This window comes from Echiichthys vipera (assembly GCF_963691815.1).
Source record: "Echiichthys vipera genome assembly, chromosome: 11".
NCBI lineage: Eukaryota > Metazoa > Chordata > Actinopteri > Perciformes > Trachinidae > Echiichthys > Echiichthys vipera.
The window spans coordinates 11,421,099-11,442,273 of NC_139836.1; the positions used below are offsets into that span (position 1 = coordinate 11,421,099).

The following is a 21,175-nucleotide window of genomic DNA, read 5'->3' on the forward strand; positions in this document are numbered from 1 at the left end:
GACCATCTGTTTGCCTTAATGTATTTTTTATAAGGTATAAGGCACTGAAAAAAGACAGCCTGTCTTTTACAGAACTGCATCTCAAATATGGAGTGCAAAAGATTCTGCAAGTTGTAACTTAAACAGTGTTTGAGAGATTTGTCATGTTAATAATAAAAAAAAAAGCAAAAAAAAAAGTCAAGATGTATTATAGTGTTAATTTCACTAAGAGACTGGCTGGAATCAATGACACAGCATTTAAGGACAGACAAATGTCTGCATGCCTGCATCTTTTAAAATAGTGTTTCTAAGAAAATGAGAACAAACCCATTTTAGGAGTGTATGCATCGCTATATGAAACCTTTTATGCATTGAGTGTTTGAGAAAGCCCTTAAGAGAAATTTTTCTTTGGGATTTAAATGCATCGATTCAGTTCTTATTTACATTTGCCACATAGTGTAGTAGATCAAAAGGACATTGCGGCGTAAGTGCCACTTTCAAGACTCATGGGATGACTGTGTGTGCCGTAGGGGGTGCATGACATTTGCAGCACCTCCAATTATTTGAATAACAGAGGAATGGGCAGGATGTGGCAGACCCCCAGTGAGGCTCAGCATTTAGCTTTGAAAGCAATGTTTGTATTAGCATAGAGAGAGCTGCATCCACTTTACACCTCTGCTGAAGGAGGAGAGGGAGGGAAAAGAGCAATTACGAGGAGGGAAAAAATTACTAAAAAATGTCTCCTACTTTACCGCGGCCATGTTGAATAATAATATCTGATGTAGTCATATAATCTATGATCCATTTAGTCGTAAATCATTAACTCTAGAGACTTTCAGGTGCTGGCTGTAGCGAAAGGATACATACAAATACAGGATAACTAGCTGATGCAAGTACTGAGCTCAAATTGAATCAAATTAAGGGATAACGTTAAAGAAGAATCTCCGAAACAAATCGATCTCAGCCCATTTCCCTCAAATGATAGTCTGTCAGCCTTAAAAAATGACTCCAACTACCAAAATTAAAGTAATTGCTGGATGTGAGTGTCTGCTACATGCCTTTCTTATGAATCTTAATGTTACAGAGCCTTTATTTAAGCACTGTGACGATCAGCCACCATTATTCGGGATAATCACAAAACTACTTAAAGGCTGCGTTACTTGGCAACAAAAGCCACTTGTCGCGCTTCCACCCACTCAGGTGGAGCTGAGCACGGTCAAGCTGATTATGTTTATATGAACAATTCAACAGCTCAGCGCCAACCCTTCACACCTCCGTGTTGAGAAAAGTGCTTTGTGGTCACACTGTGAGCACGGCAGAAGTCTGACAGCACTGGCTCTATCAACTAACACCAGAGGACTTGAGGCGCACCACCTCATATGCACTGTAGATTAGGGGTCTCTGGGCAGGAAATGAAATGTTTGGCCTGCCACGTTGTGGCTGTGTGGAGTGTTTGTCCAGGTACTGTACCTGTGATAGGCATCTAGACACTAACACTGTGAGAGCGGGGATCTGAGATAGGACGGGACGACATACTTCCGTTGGGATAAGTGTGACCGATAAACGCCAACACAAAGGGGATTAAGAGACGGTGGGTACAAGTGGACCAATGTACAACCTTCCTGCTCAAACAAGTTAAAGGCTCCAAGATATCAGTAGGTTTTCACCTTCATTGACCTAAATAATCTAAAGTCTTACTGAAACAATAGGCAGGTCTCTGCTGTACTTGCAAAAGGAATCCCTTAAGAACATGAACATGATAATCTATGGAAATCTATCATGATTATGATTTATCCTAAATCATTACATTCTTTCCATTATGTCTTTCCAGGAACCTAATCTTGATGGAGTTGCTCTTTCTACTCATCAACCTCCAAGTAGGGAATTATATACTTCAGAACAGAAGAGCAGCTGTTATCCATCTCTGCCTCTGTTCTTACAAATGTCCATTTTGAATACTGATGTTGGATGAAATAGAGGAACTGAGGAGGGGAAAGGGGGAGGTAAAGCTTCAGAGAAATAGACAGAGTGAGCAAAATGGAGATTGTGTCTGATCTGATACATGTCAATATTTCTGTCTATTTGCCACAGAGTATCCTGGGGATCAAATGGATAGCCTGCTCTCATGTGGATGGTCTGTTCTTGCTCAGGGCTCCCGTCTAATGAGGATGCCAGTGTATGGAGTTACAGATTGCGGCTAGACCAGCAGTGATCCTGACCAGCCAACTCGAGCTCCCTCCCTCCCCTCTAAGCTCTGGGCTCTGTGGAGATTCATGGTTCCCTTCAGAAGAAAAATAACTTGGTTCGCTTGTTTGTGATATTTCTATCTGTCCAATTTTTGTAGTCTAGGAGGATGTTCAGAGCTAGTAATTACAATCACTGGAAAGCAGTCCAAGCACACAGTGACCTGTCAACACAGCACAATGGAAAGAGAGATGTGAAGTGGTTTACATTTTTTTTTTTTTTAAAGGTAAAATGGATTTATATTTATTTATGTTGCATTTATATATCACCATTCTAGTCTTCCAACCACTCAACGTGCTCTACACTTCACCCAAAATAATGGTTACAAAACGAGAAATTTCACCACTAGCTGGAATCCAATACAAGACCAATTTTGCCAGTGATGTGGACATGTAATGAGCTTCTATTTTTACTGAATTATCTGTGTGATATGAAAAAAAATGTCTCTGACCAGTTACTTATGCAGCAACTCACACTGTTTTCTCTCAATGGAGAGATGCTTTCTCCTCGTGCGGAAGTACGCCTCTTCATAGCACTTCCTGAATTATAAGGATAGTTTGCTGAGTCTGTGACTGGCAAACAGTCACAAGAAATTGGAAATTGTCAGTAAAAAAAAAATCACACTAAATAAATCATAGTGGAGGACTGTAGTTTTACACAAATGGGTTTTTCCAAAACTTACATGCAGCTCTTCGAAGCCTTGATTATTTGACTTTTGTTGGTATAAGAAACTCCCAACAGTACAGTAAAATGAACATAATTTGAGTAAACTATTAATAAGTGACTTACTTACTTTTAATAAACTATTAAGTAACACAAAATCTGTCCTCGAAATAATGAGTCCATAAACTTGACCAAACTATTTAAAAACAATTGAAACTAAAAAATTTCCAACCACACACACACACGCTGCTTCCTTTCCCCTTAAATGTAAACAGCATTGGAAACCAGTCAGGCCTGACTGACACAATGGCCTCCTTCCCAGTGTACTGTCACTCACACTCTAGGGAGAGACACCTCACTGCAGGGGGTGGCGCGACCCCCTGAGACTTAACGAAATGACACCTTCACACATACACACACAAGACAGACAGACACACACACACACACACACACACAATTATACGCTCTAAGGCCACTAATTGGCTTGCTTGGCTGTGTGTGAATACTAACTGGGTGCGGAGCAACAGCTGTTGTTATAGGCCGTTCTCTCAAAGGTGGAGAGGGGAGGAAGCAAAGAGGAAGAGGAAAAGAGTGTGCGTGTGTATGACTGTGCCCGTTTAGAGCAAAAAATCTAGTCTCACGCTGTGTCGCCCCCCCATGCCGCCAGCCAATTACCTGTGTGTGAAGCTGGAGGCCTCCCTGTCTTTCTGTCAGAGCCTGTCTCGTCTTTAACACAAACGCACAATGCCATTTCCTGTCAGTTTTTCCCCCTGCATGGGAGACCATGCTATGGCTGCTATCCCATAATCGTTGCCATCCTTACCCACCTCACACAGGCCACATCAGTGCTTTTTCAGATATTATTATTGTTCCATCCCTTACTTTACATTTTCCTCAACAGAGAAGAAATTGCTTGCACTATATAGGGGTTTATATGCACATATAGGCTGTGCTGGGCAATTTGCCCTGATATATTAATGGCCACCTAGGAATATTTTTGACCCATTTTAACAGTGGCAGAGGTTCTTAAAGACGGCCTGATGTTGAGGTGGTCGGGGCAAGAGGGTAGCTAGCCACTTTATACATTATACAAGATTGCAAGCTAAAGTTCATCTGCCAGCTAACGCTAGACGTATTATCTGTAGCAAATAAAGGCTTGCACTGATATATCGATACATTAGCTACACTTGCACTATATAATCCAATCCAATACTTTAACCCTGCCATAAGTCCTACCTTTGTAAAGCTTAGAATCTCTACCTAAAATGACCTTTTTGAGCTGCACTTTCTGCTGGAGCTCAGTTTAAAGCTGATAAATCATCATATACTGTAATTGAGACAATTTAAAAAAATAGAACTGCTATTTTTATGTTAGAAAAATCAATTCACATGTAGCCAAAGTGTTAATTGTTGAATTAACTATCAATAATGTCAGTGCAAAAGTGTCACAAAAATACTAGTTTGGGTAAAGAAACATCCTAGTATGGAATCGGATATAATAGAGAGTACATCTGCAGAAAGCCTCAATTCAAACCAAGGACTCTCTTCTCCCCACTACATTTAGATTGCTTCATTTGCACATGAAATGATGTCTCCACTCGAGTCTGTAATTGCTTTGTTTTGCATTGAGAAGTGACTTGTTCAGTTGACACTGGTTTGTTTTATCAATCCATCTGGTTCAGTAATTTGCAGCCACGTACATCAATGTGTTTCAGTGTATGTTTATGGTTTTCTTAAGTATTTTCTAGCTCTGAAATGTTCTATCATCATAGTAAGTTATTTGTGAAGCTACAGTACTCCAAGCCTGAAATCACAAGTAGCTAATCCAGTTTTAGTCAGTCCTGATTAACTGATCGGTCCATATTGTCTATAAATAAACACAAGAGGAATAATACAATTTCCTGTTTTAATCTGAAATGTGATATGAATTAATATGCTTTTCAGTGATATATTCCAACCGAGTCAGCACTTCCCTTTCAGAGCAGTGGGATCCTACTGATCGATGGTTTGCTTAAAAAGGTTAAGAAGCCAGCCGATACTAAAGCTAAAAGTCTTACTGTGAAGCAAAAAGCTCAGCCCTTCCCATGACCTCAAAGTAAATGTGTTTGCTTTTCAGAAACAAGGTAATGGAAATGTATCAAAGCTTACCTTTGATGGAAATGGCCGCAGTCACGTGTGAGCAGACATGAGGAGAGAAGGAAAGAAAACAAGAATCTTAGCCATGGGCTCGACATCAACACAGACACAACAGGAAAAGGAAAAAAAAATGGAAAAAAATTAGTTGATGTATTACTTACACTATACATCCCCATACAAAAACCTCTGTGCATGTGAATGGTGTGAAGGTGAGTTAAATCACTCCAAGTGTAAAAATGACTATCTATTCATCCTTCATTTATACCCCCAAAACTATACGGCTATGATGGATTTACTGTTCATCATCGCTGGCGGTATAAACCTCGCCGCCAACAGCGAGAGTGGTCTCGTGGGCCAAAACAAAGGGCTTCTGGGTAATGCTTTCATCCAGGAAAGAGCGGTTTAGGTCAACACACTCTCGCTTTCTCTCTGCCTCAAAGGAACAATCTATGAAAAGGTGCACCAACTACATTTTCTAAAAGCCCCCATGAGCAGTGCAACATAAATATATATATTTTTTCTCCCTTCCCTCCCTTCTTCTCCCCATCCCTATTTATCTTCCCACTGTTTGGGGCTCATCATGGCTCAGTCTGAGCGCCACAGGAGGGGGGAGCAGAGAGAAGGAAAAGCTAAATAACAGATAGTACATCAAAACATGAGAAAGATGTTAGACCTCCATTTTGCAGTGTCTTAAAGACCAGACCTTTGCCACCATGGGAGACCCCTCGCCCTCCAGCTCACCCCCTGAACCTTACTAACACACTCAGAACACATTGCTTTATTGCCTGTAAAATAGACACAGTGGCCTATTTATAAGAGGATTAAGTAAAGAAAGAAACACAGCAGGAGGGTGTTCTGTCTCTGCCAGCACAGCCAGTCTGAGGGGACCGTGGAGGACAAAGCACATATATGTAGTCTGATGTGATCGGCGACTCAACCCGGGGCTCATTCAAGGTGAATGTTTCCAGGACACTGTGTGGTTAGGAGGTACATTTGTTCCCTCTGTGACTGATGCAAATGGAAACGCACAAAGTGAAAGTGGTGCCGATAGCGACTTTTGGTGCCATGACATCATCCGGACACTGGGATGAGCTGCTTTCAGATGACAAGACGAGTAGATACACTGACTATATAAAAGCACGCACACACACGCACGCACACGCACGCACACAGTTGTTTAACATATCGCCCAATCACATCAGCATTTTAAAAAAACGAAAAAATCATGTCACCAAGCCTCTGGAAACACATTTTGCTCACAAATTCCTTTTTTTTTCTTAATAGACTGCAAGTTCTCCACCGGTTATCTCACAGAATACAAAAAAGCCATGTGAAACTCCAGTTAAGAAACCAGAGTTGACTTGCATGAGCATAGCCCACTTTAGTTCTGCTGCCTCAAGTTCATCTTTGAACATCTTCAAAAGAATAATGTCCAATAAATCTCAGCTGGCTTTTAAAGGGTGTAAAGGAAACCCTTGGTGTAAGCATCATCAGTAAGAGTCTCGCCCCCACCCGCGTATCAGTAGCACAAAGAGCCGCTCTGCCTCTCTTCACATCAATGGTGACCACTGCCTGCAGACCTAGTGATTTAATGATTTTTCTAAGGCTTCAGAGCCTGGGCGAGCTTCAGTAACAGATCCCTGCCTTGACTTTTAAATTGTCTGTTACCACAAAAACAGTGATACTTTACCGGCAAATGCCAAACAATAACAGATTGAGTTACAAAGTAAAAAAACTGCTAATTTCAGCCAATGTCCCACCCCTCTCAGGCGTCCAGTAACAGGCTGGCCTATCTTTCCATCTGGCCTGAACCCAGTAGCCAGGCTGTAGGGCGAATACAGCGCTTGGTCCAGTTCTCCGGTGTCAGCCCTATTGAAGTAAAACTGGGAGGGAAGGGGCACTGTAGTGAGTAAACCCCCCCTTTCAAAATCTGAAACTCATCCAGGACCAGTGGGACAGCACGGAGGAGTGTAGAAACACCAGGCTAAGGATCAGTCATTCCTTGTACACTCTAACACATGTTTGTTTCCATTCTCCATTTCAGCAGGATGTATTGATCTGCAACCCTGTGCAGCTCGAGGTCTTGTCTAAGGAAAGACCCAGACATGCCCTCATAATGGGCTGATAGGCTTACAAAAGGAGGGGATGTGAGCTGCATTATAAAGAGATGGGAGGAATTTTCCTTTGGTTATTGGAGCCTACAGGTCATCAATTGCCAAATAAACATATATGATTACATGCCGCAGGACAATAAGAATTTTATTAATAAACATAAAAATATTTGTAACAGATGTGTATTTAAAGGGAGGTGGGGGTTGGTGCATAACAGAATAAAAGGTGGGTTGGGGCAGTTTGAGGCACCCTGAGCATCCTTCATACATCTATCTGTCCAGGCAGCATCTTCCAACAAGCGTTTCCACAGCAACCATGGCAGGACAGTGCTCCTCGAGGGAGAAGGGGACTCACCAGTGGTCAAAGGTCAATTAAGGGTAATTTATTTTTGCTGAGCGGAGCGATGATCCTCCAATCTTTAAGCAGCCATCCCCCCGGTATGCTTTTTTAAGTTAATATTCATTCACCAGTGACAAATCCCTTTGCTCGCTGTGTTTTTTCTCTCTCGCTTACACTGACTTGCTTCAGTGGGTAATTGCCACATTTCTATCAGATATGTGCATAAAATGGTTATGGTTTCCCTTTTTTCCCAAAAAAGCAATCCTAAGAATACTCGGTAGTACAAACTCTTTCTTAAAGCAGAGCAATAAAGGTCGGTTTTCTTTGCCTTCAGTCTCCTCAGAGACATCTATGCTTCTTTACCCTTTTCGTGACAGTACTGCAAGGACAATCTAACCTCAATCTAACGTTTGGTGACCTGAATAAGACCGCAGCTGAGACACTGCCCAGAGGCCATTTCATAAAAGACAAATCTAATATCAACTGTATGGATGTTAAGTGCCCTGACCCATTGAGAGGATCCTCTCCAAGGGTTAAAAGGCTATGGTGTCAGTGAGGGCCAACAGTGAGACTGTTCGATGCCACATGAATGTTAAGGATGCTTTAGACAAAGCTGCAGCACTAAATTGACCTGATACCCTGGGCCAAGCAGCCAATGGCGTAGCAGCTAATGGGTGTTCTATCCCCATGGTTTATTAAACGCCAGCACTCAACAGCACATCAGGGGAAATCACAACATGCACAAATATTTCTGCACGACCCACAATGCAATCCACCGGCATCAGGAGACACTATACAGCTAATTCAGGCAAATGACATTTACTGAAGAGTTATTTAGATGCTATCGGTGGCTAGGGTCTTTGTGCTAAGGGGATTAGCGCCACCGTGCCCAGGGCTGAAAGGCGTCTTTGTGGCTCTAGTCTTTAGCGGGATGGGAGAGCGGCTCAGATGCCTGCGTGGAGGGTGTCAGTTATCAGGGATCCTGCCATGCCTTGCTAATCTCTGGCCCTGCAGAGTTCCTGAACCGCAGCCAGCATGTCCCGCGCCAGCCTCTAAAGTTCCCTCAAAACAGAGGGACAATGATAGGTATTCACACAGAGGGCCACTGGACTGTCAAGCTTCTCTCCTTGAGTGAGCAGCGTAAGGGCAAGGGGACTCTAAAAGCATCACTACTGCTTTAGCCACCATGAGCACTCAATAGAGACATGCTTCAGGCATATATATATTGGAAGGGTGCACCCACACAGACGTAAACCACTGTGAGGTAATAAAATCATGATGAATGTTTCACAAGGAAGCTGTCTTTCAGTTATTTGCCTCCAGTGATCTGCTGTATGGCATTGTAAAGAAATATCCGTAAATTCTTTGAATTTCTTCCATTTCTCTGGCGGTCAACTGTGTTTACTGTTTGTGAAAAGAAAGGGTGAGGAGGTGCAATTACAGTGGACATGAGATGACTGTAAAACTGCATTAGTGGACTGAACATGAACAAGCTAACCTATTTTACATCAGGACTGGCAAGCTCTGGTACATCACAATTTGATTAGATTTCTCAGGGTCAGGGTGCTAAGATTTTATTACAGAACTATTCCTGGTGCATCTTAATGTCTTATGTCTTTCTTCTGTTCACAATCCAACTGATTTAATCTCATTAAACAATACTATTGGCCACTATTAGTTCATTTTGCATTGTAGCTGCATGTACTCTACATACTCAATCATTCAATAGAAATGTTTTATTAATAAAATAGAGCTGGGTGATAATTCGATATTACTGACTATTGTTTATGTTTATTTTCAAGTGATCATATTGAAAATAAGTCCTATGTATATTGTGAGAGACAATTATGCCATCAAAATTTATAAAAAAGCACACAGTAACTCCATTTCTTCAGAAAATCTTATATATATCTGAAATAATCTCAATCTCATTAAAATCTGAAATATTTTGAGAAAATACTCAGCATTTTTCATTTGTTATACATTATTTCCACACCACAATATAGAATGGTTAATTAACAGAGTATTTATTTACAGAATTACCAGAAAACATGTTATATTGAGATATAAAATGACCTATATCAGGATAGAAGTTTTTGTCTATATCATCCAGCCCTTTCATAAAGCGAATTTTTCAAAATACAGTTAAATACATTCATTTCTAAAGAACTGGGCTTGAACTATGCAGTAGAACTAAAATAAATCTCAATAGAAGTTAAAAAAAACAAAATCCACGTTTACTTCAAACACAGTAACAGCTTAATCAGTTTTCTGCCTAGAGTATCTATCAAAAGTAATGCAAAACTCCTGCAGGGTACACTGGTTAATGGAAAAGTAGGTCACAAAAATACAGTGCCATATGTTCCCAAAAGATCAGCACTCTTTCACACTCCCAAACACTCATGCGTGTTATCTCTGATGTTTTAATTAAATGTAGATGAGTGGGAGGAAGGGAGAGAAATGCAACACAGCTGAAATTCTCTTTCCAGACATCCTGGAGTTTTAAGAGTTTGGCTGGTTGGAGGGGGGTGAAAAGAGTTGCGTGGGTACAGAGGGAGGAGGAATGGAAGAGGGGGTAAAGGAAAGAAAGAGGGGAGTAGTGGATTATTGTGGCCAAATGAAGAGATGATTCATTGAAATGTTGAATTAATTTGTGGCTGTCAGTTTCTCTTTCACAGTATGGTGTTAAGAGTGTGGTGTGTCTGCCTGCCCCCACCTTTCCCTGGATCCCACCTCTCTCCTCCACATGCCTTGGCCCAGCACAGCTTGGCTCTCCTCAGCCCTGCATGGCCTCCTTTCCACTCGACTGGGAAGCAGACATGCAGAGGACTATCGTAAATGCTTGGCTGCAGAACTTCACAGACCAGCGTCTCATCTCCTCCTCCTCACGTCTCCCATTGTTCACCTAGCCTGGTTTTAGTGTCTGGCATGATGTGTCGCGACCCCCCAGTATAGACTCAATCCTCGTTCTGCACACATCATCTACCTAGATATAAAGAGCTGGGCAGATTGTGGTCCGGGGTTTGTTACAGCAAGCCAAGTCCCTGCAGGCATATTACCAATTGCCCCAAAATTTATCTGGCTTCAGAAGGAGCAATAAGAAGTCAGGCAGAAGATCAAACAGCTACCTGCAACAACTCGGCTATAAAGTAAGTTCAGGCTCTGTGCTTACTGCTCCGAGGTAAAATACTGCAGAGTAAACAGAACGTTGAGGAACTAGACAGACTCAGCTGTAATGTAACAACACAAGCACAGGGATGACAAAGCTTATTGGTCTTGAAGGCATTGAAAAAAATGGAAGCCTCTTTTACAGAGCAAGTGTTGGGGACGCGACGCGGTCAGGCAATTGGGGACAGTGAGTCTGTGGCGTCCCAACAACAACCCCCCTGACACATACACACCTCCTTTTGGCACTGCAGCGGAATGCAGCCACTAACAGCTCAGTCCCATCTCTGTGCTCACCGAGCAGCTAAGTACAATGTCTCTTTTCAAAGGACATACTCAGATGAAAGAAGCCAAGTTAATTGCCTTGGCTACAATAGAAACCTCCCTGTAAGACCATCCCATTTCCCCTGGCAATTAGGGCTCACTTCCCCCCACATACTCGTGAACAAGCTAAGGGATGGACACTCATTTGACTGGGACATGGCATGAGGACCAGATTCCACCTGTCATCTGCTAGTTGTCTATAGAAAGTGTAGGGCATGACAGATTGGTTCCTGGGTGCTGTCACTACATGGATGTAAAAGGAAGTAAGGGAGGCAACCATTTCTTTATAACGATGGCTAAGCAGCACTCGCAGAGTGGATATGGAAACATCACTTTTGGTAAAAGTATGGAAGAAATTCATTAACTTCTGTTCAGTGCAGTGAACTGTTTCACACCATTTAGTTTATTAAAATTTACCTTCATTTTGTAAACAATAGAAAAATATTTTCATATTATTAAGATACGATTCCTCTGAATGTTGATAAGCGATAAAAAAGGGCCGGGAGGTATAGCGGTTTCATCATTGTCACGTTCTACCATTGCATGGATTTGGCTCATTACTGTGAGAACACACATTTTGGTTTTAGCACACACGCACACAAGGGAGATGCACTGCCGCATGCATGCTGGTGCAGCTATGCACCGTGTGCTAGTACATGTACAGTGTTGTAGTAAAGGAGCACGGACTCACTTATAAGAGTTAACCTGCACATGATCATGTTTTGATTCAGAGACAGGTTCGTTGTGCGTTTGAGAGAGCGAGAACAGAGCGAAAAGGGAAGTTCTAAGAGCAGCTCTAAGAACCACTAGTCTGATTCTCAGACTGATCAATAAAAACTTTAAATATACTTTGGCAGCTGTTAACAGGCTATACATGGGCAGCCCAAGCTTAGCAAAATGGTTCACTCAGAAACTAAAAACAACTGCATGACTGTTAGTAACTCTGAGAATGAATCCCATTACATTTATTTTCTAATTAACCTCAATTATTGGCTACTCCTCCCAAAACACATGTAGGCCTATAACCCCATTTTCATTCATATTTGGAGCCAATGAACATATGTTTTTTTTTTTTGTTTTTTTTTACTTCTTTCTCAAATAGGGATACTCTACTCATTTTAACCCAGGTCTGTGTCATGACAATATGGGCGTTGTGTTTAGAGGGTTTGATCTGTCTCTGTGGCGGAAATCCCAGCGGAATGAATGATCCGAGATCTGCTGAAATGTCGATGTGAAAAGCGGCAATTTCGTAATCTCTGCTGAAATCCGCCAGACAACGCAAAACATATTAGATTTCGTCAAATTTCCGATGCTTCGTTTCACAGCACATGCAGGGGATTTAGCACCCGGCCCGACTCGATGCTGCCAGCACACAAAGCTACGTACACCAGACGTCTGACACATCAGACTTGGATGGAACTTACTGAATAAGGGAATTAAATTTGATACAGCTTTTTAGATTCAGCTTTTACACCCATTATAGCTTATTATACCTTTTCTATCCACATAGCAGCAAGTTACATTTTGTCATCTGTCATGCAACCCCAAATGTATGAACACATGGACTCACATGGGTGCTGAATGCACATTTTTGGATAATTTCAGGGCCTTTACCAGTTAATTGTGACCTAAGAGTAAATGGTACATACTGTGGTGATTGGGCAGGGAGGACAGAAAAGAAACACATGACAAAACATATGAAAGAACCCAAAACATTTTTTAAAGGAAGGCCAAAGGGGCAGAATTATAACAATATTGATGTAAAGTGTGGATGTGTTCATCATCTGATATCAGAAAATTTAACAAAGAATTCAGGCATCATGTGCCTTTGCCGGTCTGTGTCGCTGTGAACAACAAACCACTATGAACAATAATTATATGGTGAGAACGCTGGTTCACCAACTACAGTGGTGAGGCAGCAGCAATGGATTTTTTTTTTTTTTTCAATGATTAAAGCAGAATAATTAGCTCTAATTACTTCCTGCTTTACACTCCATCTCCTGCAGGTCATGCACACCGAGAATGAACAATGTTTTGCTTTTCTCAGGATTAAGGTTGAGGGGCGAATTGGGGATAGAGTGAGGGGGGCTGAGGAAGACGGGGGGAATTGAGTGTAGATTTCTTTACCAGACTCTTCAAAACACAAGTATGGATGTAGGATCTGCTCATGGTTATAGTCAAAGTGTTTAATAAGGTGCAAGCGTAGGTGTGTGAAAAGTGCACATATGCACGCATTCATGGGCATTCAGAGGGTTTGTTCATCAGATTAAACTAAGAAGGAATTGAGTGACAAAACCACCTATTATGGGCTCATTTGTATGTACATCACAGCCTCTCTTTGTATTGGAGTAAGATGTGTTGAGGCGCGCTCCTCTGCTCCTCAATGAGAGAGTGACAGCCCTGCAAAACTCAACCCCCCTTTTAAGCCCTTGAATGAGCTTTCTACACTGGTTCTGCTAAAATCCTGCACTGCATTAGTATGGGTAACGGCTCACTCGGAGTGGGATGGGCAACACACATGGCATGGAGAAGACTCCACGGAGAAAAGGGATTGGCAAGCGCTAATGAAATTGTTCAATTAAACAGCTGCACTCCAGCAACTGCCACTGCGTTTCCAACTCCAGACAGAAAATCATGTGAATAAATCCAGCTAGAAGTTGTGATTACATAATCAGATCACACATATTCATTACAAGCACGGATCATTGATGATTAGAGAGAGAATACCGGCAACGACACCTCTGAGTGCTTAATGGGAATATTTATATATGGGGATCTTTTGCGATATACACACACAATAGATCCCGTTGCTATGTGAATAATATAATTAATAACATCCTGCAATTAATGGTACTACTTTTTAGCCACATTGACGTTGATGCTCCCAGGAAAGCATTTTTTGTCATCTAATTTGTGTCCACTTTGGTGCGGACTGATAAAGCAACTAATGTTGGATGGGCTGAATGAGACATTCATGACCCCCAGAGGATGAATCCTAAAAACAGCGGTGATTCCCTGCCACCATGTTGTAAATTTGGAGCTAGAATAGGCGCAGTAGTGATTGGGCAGTGGAACCTGGCATTTAAGTCCCATCCATACACCCGCCTGACCAATCACAAGTCGATCACAGCTTTCAGTCATGACGCGTCACCCCGTTTGTAGGATCAAATAACTAAACCCAACTTATCAGAAAAATGAACATTTGAATAAACATCAGTGTGACAAGAAGTACCTTAGAAGCCATCTTTTAGGAAAAGTTTATTTGACCTTGACATTTTAGGGCCCGTCCACATGAAGATGCGTTTTCCTGTAACCATACAACTCTTGTAGTGTTTTGATCGATCATCCACACGCAGCCAGCATTATCGGAGCCTGAAAACAGTATCTTTTGAAACCGGATCCAAGAGTGGGAAGATTTGAAAACGCCTCCCATGACATTGACGTCTGGATGGCGAAAACGCATACTTGTTAAACGATGCCGTCATCACCCCACCTCGGACCTCTAATCCCCGCGGCGGATTTGGGGATCCCTTCACTTTACATCTTGCACAATCATCAGGTGAAATACATGCAAAACTAATGACATTCCCATCAGTGTCAGCTGTTCTTGGTTTTAGGTACTCCTTAGCAAATATTGGCATGCTAAGATGCTGAAACAAAGATGGTAAATATTGTACCCGCTTAATATCAGCATGTTAGCAGTTTTCATTGTGAGCACATTTACGTACTGACATTAGCATTTGACTTAAGGCACTGCTGTGTTTTAGCACAGCCTCAGACAGCAGCGAGGATGGCTACAGACTTGTGTTAAAACAACAACAACAACAAATACACTAATTACCACTAATTATTCATTATTCAGATTGCAGTTTTGTCAGGAAATAGGAGATTGTTGTCAACAATCAATTCATTGACTAATGGTTTTAGCACTAATTTTATTAAAAATGTCCCCATTGTTCTCCCTAACAGGAGGAAAGACTAAACTGTTTTTGCATGGCAAAGCCCAATAATAATGCACTCATGCTGCCACATTTGCCTTAAGTCCTGCAAAATCCCATTCAGTCACTACCCACCAAGTTTATCACTAAATACCTAGGTGAGTCAAGGTCCACTGCAGAGCTCAAGGACTCTTGCTGACTCCCGGTTGGTCTCATTGGCTGATCAAAGCCTTTTACGAGTGATGGCTCAAACTGTGTATTCTTTGAAACTCATGGCTGATATTAACAAGCCCAGGAAACCACACTCCCACTGACAGGAATGCCTGACACATATTGTCTGATTCTCACACAGCTCTCCCAGATCCCCCAGCTGTATAAGCCACAGGTTAAGTGTTTCATTCTATCTGTGTTTAGCTGAAATGCAGGGGGTAAACATTTAGAGGGCTCTTAACTATGACAAAATAAAACCTAGTTGCGGTTTCCGAAAAGGCATTAAAAAAAACGAATTGAATCCTGTGAGTCACACTCGCCCTCGGCAAGCATCTCCAAAGAATGACTTGACAACGGTTATTCGTCATGTATTTGGCACATGTGACACCAAGAGCTAATCTATGTATGCATGTATGTACATGCAGGGATCAGGCAGAGGAGTCCAAGCACTCTGACACGATGGTAATGAGCCTAAACAATCTCATCACCCCTCATCCACATCTATCAATGACACACAGGGAGCAGATCAGATGGACTACAGCCATCGCCCGACATTACACACTACTACCCCAGGCTTTCTTCCAAGGAAACACGATCTGGAGCACTCTCTTGCACTCCCCTGTTTGTATACGAGTGTTGTTGTCAATTTTGGAAGGAGGAGTACAGAGGGCAGCTTTGGGCACACCAGGGACAGAACCAGTGTGTCAGGAAGACAAACTAAGGTGTATCTCGTGAGAAGACGCTGGGCACGCAAGCTCCTGCTGTGGGCAAATCCCCACTTCAATTTACCACCTGGCAAAAGCAACCTAACCTACACACAAACACAGACAAACCCATATACAGAATCACACCTGAGCACACCAGGAAAAAGGTGCAGGAAGAGATGAGCCAAAAAAGGCGCAGACAAAACCCAGATCCCATGACACGCAAGGGTAGCGTTTCCCTGGCAGCACAATTCATTTAAAAGAGAATACAGAGAGACCCCCAGCTGAGGGATCTCATTATAAATGTTAGATTCAACATATCCCGCCTGCTAGTACTAATGGACCACTTGGGCTCCAAGCATTAGGTTTACGAGTACATTTCCAGACTGAAATATGAGGCTCTTACGCCCCTGAAATTTCCAGTATCTCATAGTAACTGTTTGAAAGAAGAAAGGGGAATCTTTCATGCTCATTAATCTGTGTTATGTCTTGTGATAAGTCAAGCATTTTCCTTAAGGGGACACACAGAATGCAGTGCTGCAGTGTTTTACACACAACAAAGGAAACAAAGTCATAGTCAAAGCCATAAATTTAAATGAAAACCTCATTTCAAGCTTAACCGCTGTTTTATCTGTGACAGTGACCAATGAAACCAAACATAGAATGTGAGCTTGAAAATAAGTAGATCAACAAAATTCCCACATTAAGATCAGAGTGCAGTTGGTCGCTGGAAATCACAGACCTTAAACCCAAACAAAGAAACCACAATAGGTGACTCTGACCATTAAAGTAAGAGATTAAACAGGTGGTTTTATAATAACACACGTTTTAGGGCTTGGTGTTATGGCCACAATCTTTTATCCCAGTATAGGTCATTTCATTTTCCAACGATATATAACACAATATAACATGGTTTATGGTATTAAAAGGAATAGTATATATGAAATAACCACATAGTATTTATATTTGTGTGTACTCCTGTGTGAGTGAAATACCTAACAAATGACAAGTGCTGAGCATGTTCTCATTTTATTAAACACTTTAGTGCTAAATGAATACAATGTGAAAGCATCGGAACGTAAAGCACTGTCAAGATGATAAAAATTGACATAACACCGTTCGGCAGGTGGTTTTTCAATACTGCAATGGAAACAATATAGACAAATATACACAAAAGACATTATATATCGTTGGGACTAATTATATATATATATATATATATATATATACATACATTCATATCAGCCAGCCCTTAACTGTATGTAGAAAAAAGAGTAGTTTGTGATTCGTAGCCTTTTGATATTACTCCACACAGCTCCTCATGCTGAACTACTGATTGGTATTATCCTTGACCATAGCGCTAATCAAGCGGTAAACCCCTTTAACAGACAGCAACAGCTACTTAAATCTTTTTAACCCGCCATGTCACCCCTAAGCATCCCCCTGTAACATGAAGCTCTCTTCCCTCCTTCCACCTCTCTCTTTCTGCCTTGTTTAAGGTCGGAGCCTCTGAGAAGTTGGCAGTGGCTGCAGAGAGGCAGCTCACATTTCAAGACAAAGCCTGATCCTCTGTCAGAAAGGAGACACTTTCCAAACCGGGCCTGCTATTTATCACCAAGAACCTGTTTTTCTGCCTCCTCCTTGTCTCACACCTCTGCCCTGAAAAGCTGCCCGGCAAAGTTGCCTCTCGACAGGGAATCAAGCTCGTCGAGCTTTACTGTTTCTGTGCACCACTGCACAATGAGTAGTTGCCACCGAAATTACTCCTCGGTCAGCTTTGCCCTGAGAATGATGTGTTTTGTTGACTGTGGACAAAAAAAATAATCTATTACACTATGTGAAGGTATGCAAGGTGACGCCGACTTTGTTTGAGTTTCACAAAAACAGAAAGAGCGGGGTCGAGGAGCCATTGATAGCACAGTGTTCGCTTTTGCTTCATAGCACAAAGAACATAAGAAATTACATCATGAGAGTTATCAACATTGCAACAGTTCCACTTTTGTCCGAGTAAACAGACTATGTAGAGCAGTTCAGGCCGTTTAGAGAAAAGTGACAATTTGTCAGGATTTAAGACCTTGTTAAATACACAATGTGTCTGCAGCTGGTTAAGATGGAGTTTCCTGTGTAAAATTACATGGTAGGGATAATCAGATAATGACCCTGTAAGGAGCACATTTGCCTTGTTTAAAGGTGAGAGGTCATGTTATACAGAGGTCTCAGTGTTTCAGGACCCGAGGTTAAAACACATGTCTCGACCTTGGATCATAAAGCTCCAACTCTGTCCAACGTTTGACACCAAGGTCAGGTTTATGACTACAGAGACTGTGGCTTACAACGGAGGGACAGAATAGCAGTTTTCTAACATGCAGTAACAAAGAGCCACTGATCCCTGCGACTGAACCTCACTCTTGAAAGTCTGCAGGCACGCCCAGCTTCCCTGCACTGCTATGAATCCATGAAAATACCTTTCTGACAAGTCTGCCACTTAAAGCTTAAATGAAGAAAAATATCAGAGCTGTGTAACTTAATACTCTTCTGTCTGCAGTAGCAAATATATTCTTTTACTACAACCCACCTCTTCCCTGTAGCCGTGTGTAAACCTCTTGAAAAACCAAACTGCTTCACTCAACCAACAACTCACAAGGTAAAACAAACATTAATTGTAAAAGGGGGGGAAAAAATCTAGAGGCAGGTATAAGAAGTTTTTTGTTTATTTTACATAGTGAGACATTATTTCATTTGGATTAGCATACTTCTGTTGGAATGCGGCCAAAAGAAACAGCACCCCTCAGTTCGGTCTCCTCAAATACCTTCAGTCAACCTATATTTTAGACTCATGCAGCCACCTGCTCGTCGAAAGGCAATTTACTAAGTTAAAAGGAAAAGGCATTCGTAACAATGTACTGTCTATTTGAGGGTCGAGAAGTGAACTGTCAGAGTAGAGATGTTCGATAGCCCTTTTCCTTCCTGATACTGATTCCAATAACTGAACTTGTGTTACAAGCCAATACCGAGTACCAATCCTCAAGTCATTACCTTGTACCTTATTTCTGGTAAATGGTTGGCTTGCTTTGGAGATTTGATTATATTACGCAAATGTTTATCATGTTGTACCCCCCCGACTCATGCAAACCTACATACAGAGAATGAACGCCATAGAATCTTCTTTTTTATCTAGTTATGATAGTGAGTTGTAACTTCATAAATACATAAAGACCTTTTTAGTTTTAAATAATACGATAACAGTATTAATACTAGTGCAACAGAAACTAAAATTTGCAACACGGGTGCCACCCCTTGAAACTTTAGCCTTTCATACTGTACACACCACTGTCTACTTGTAGGATTTTCCAGTGGGAAACATTAACAAATGCTCACTCTTTTCCAACATTACACTCTCTGCTGGTAAACCAAACCGGGAGATCAATCCTTCGTCGCCACTCGAAAAATAGTAGTTGCCAGTGGCAGTATAGTGCAACTTTATGTGTAGGCTACTGCTTTTGGGCAGCGAAAAAGAATTGAATTCCAGGAACATGGTAGTTTTATAGAGGTAAAACTACCTTAACGCTGACGCTAAAATATGTCATAATGGCTCGGTTCCAGTCAATCGGAGGAACTTTAAGTCAGCGATTCTCTTTTTCTCTCACAAAGGGCAATAACAATGTTAAACTGCAGAACAGTAGAGTGTGCCCAAAATCACATGAAAATTATTACCACTGAATTTTCTCCAGGAATCATTCATTCATCATTTCCACAGCATATGGATGGATATATTGCAAATATTTTCACTGAGCAAAGCAGAAAAGAAGAGAACCTTAAAGGGGGGGAAAAAACTCAACAAGGTTTCCTTTCCAAACTGGAAAAATCAATGAAAGCTTTAAATAGCTTGAAGCTTCTTTGGGAACTGGTCTTCGTCAAACACTAATATTCCATCTTAAAACCCTGAAAATGGGCCATTGTTTACGGCATGCACTGAGCAGTCTGGCAACACTACATTTAACAAGATCTAAAACAAAAAAAGCATTTTCAGCAAATAAGAAGCATATGGTTTCACATTCAATTGAAGCTATTTTCTCTCAGGCTCACATTTAACAAGAACCACTTGTTCTGCACGGCTTCTAGAGGAATCATCTTGCTGCACGGCTCAGCGTGACCTCAGAAACTAGCCACCTAAAAGCAGCCTCATTCATAAAAACAGACCTTAAAAGGGACATCAGACACACCACAACATTTTGTACAGAGTTTCCCTTGCAGGCTAATACACAGAAAAAGTCATGTTGAAGACTGACTCACCATAGGGCAGTCAATCATCTTTGGCTCATAAAACTGTAGAAAATGCAATATGTGGCCACTTAATTTGGTTGTCAACAAACAAACAAAACGCAAGTGTCAATTTACAATTACTACAATAATCTAATAGGACAAATGGGGTTAATCTCAGCATCTGAATTAATCTAATCTTAAATCCATGTTCTTTATACACAGCTCAGATACACACAAGCCTTGGCCTAATACTCAGGAAAGCCAAAGGAGTATTAGCAAGACTCTGCACGCAATTTCTATATGAATGGTAGGTTTTAAGCAGGCTTAGAAAACTGTAGGAAGTTACAGGCATATTTGCATTGTTTAAATTTGCGGCTATATTATTCAGTGGTATCCTCTTTTTAAATTTTTACACAAGCTAACAAACTCATGAAGTTTCCTGTAAAAAAAACTAATTGCTGCAATAATTTATGGTCCTGGGACCACAAAGCGCTTGAGGTTAGCACTTAGGTTTATGATGGTGTCTGAAGCCTCAAAGTTAAATAACCAGCTGCCTGGAAGTTTGAATGTACTTGTGTAAAATGCCAGTCAAAATACCCATCAACCATCTCCACCCACCAGGCTGTGTTTGCGGAGATTGGATGTGGCATAAAAACGCCGATGCATCATAGTTTAGAGTGGTATTTCATAAATTAATCTGGGAGCTCTCTCACATCACCTGACCCACAGAGAAAATCCGATCAGGATCAGAGGATCTAGTTGTTTAGTGGGCACATCAGGTGCTTCACCTTACTGGACAACAGGGTGACTGGGGAGATGTCTTTTTTTTTTTCAGTTTCTCCCCAAGCACACACACAGTCACTTACACACGCAGGCATGTCCTCAGGGAGGTAATCAGCTTCAGCATTGAGTTATGGGCCTTTCAGTGCCAAGTTCAATGTAGATGTGCGCTGATCCGAGCATTGAGCTCGCCGGTTGTATTGAGACAGAATACGTTGCATGGTTGTGTGGTGATGCGAGTGTCACTTAAATGATGTAAACTTTATCCCCCCAAATGAAGCACAGGTAGACTTTATATTTCACAATTATTCTTTTCTG

General features: G+C 41.5%; 1 protein-coding gene across 1 annotated transcript in view; it reads right to left on the reverse strand.

Annotated features, from left to right (window-relative positions):
• Positions 1-21,175, reverse strand: part of ptk7b (protein tyrosine kinase 7b) — a 77,750-nt gene that overhangs the window by 38,564 nt on the left and 18,011 nt on the right. The gene's annotated exons all lie outside the window — the stretch shown is intronic.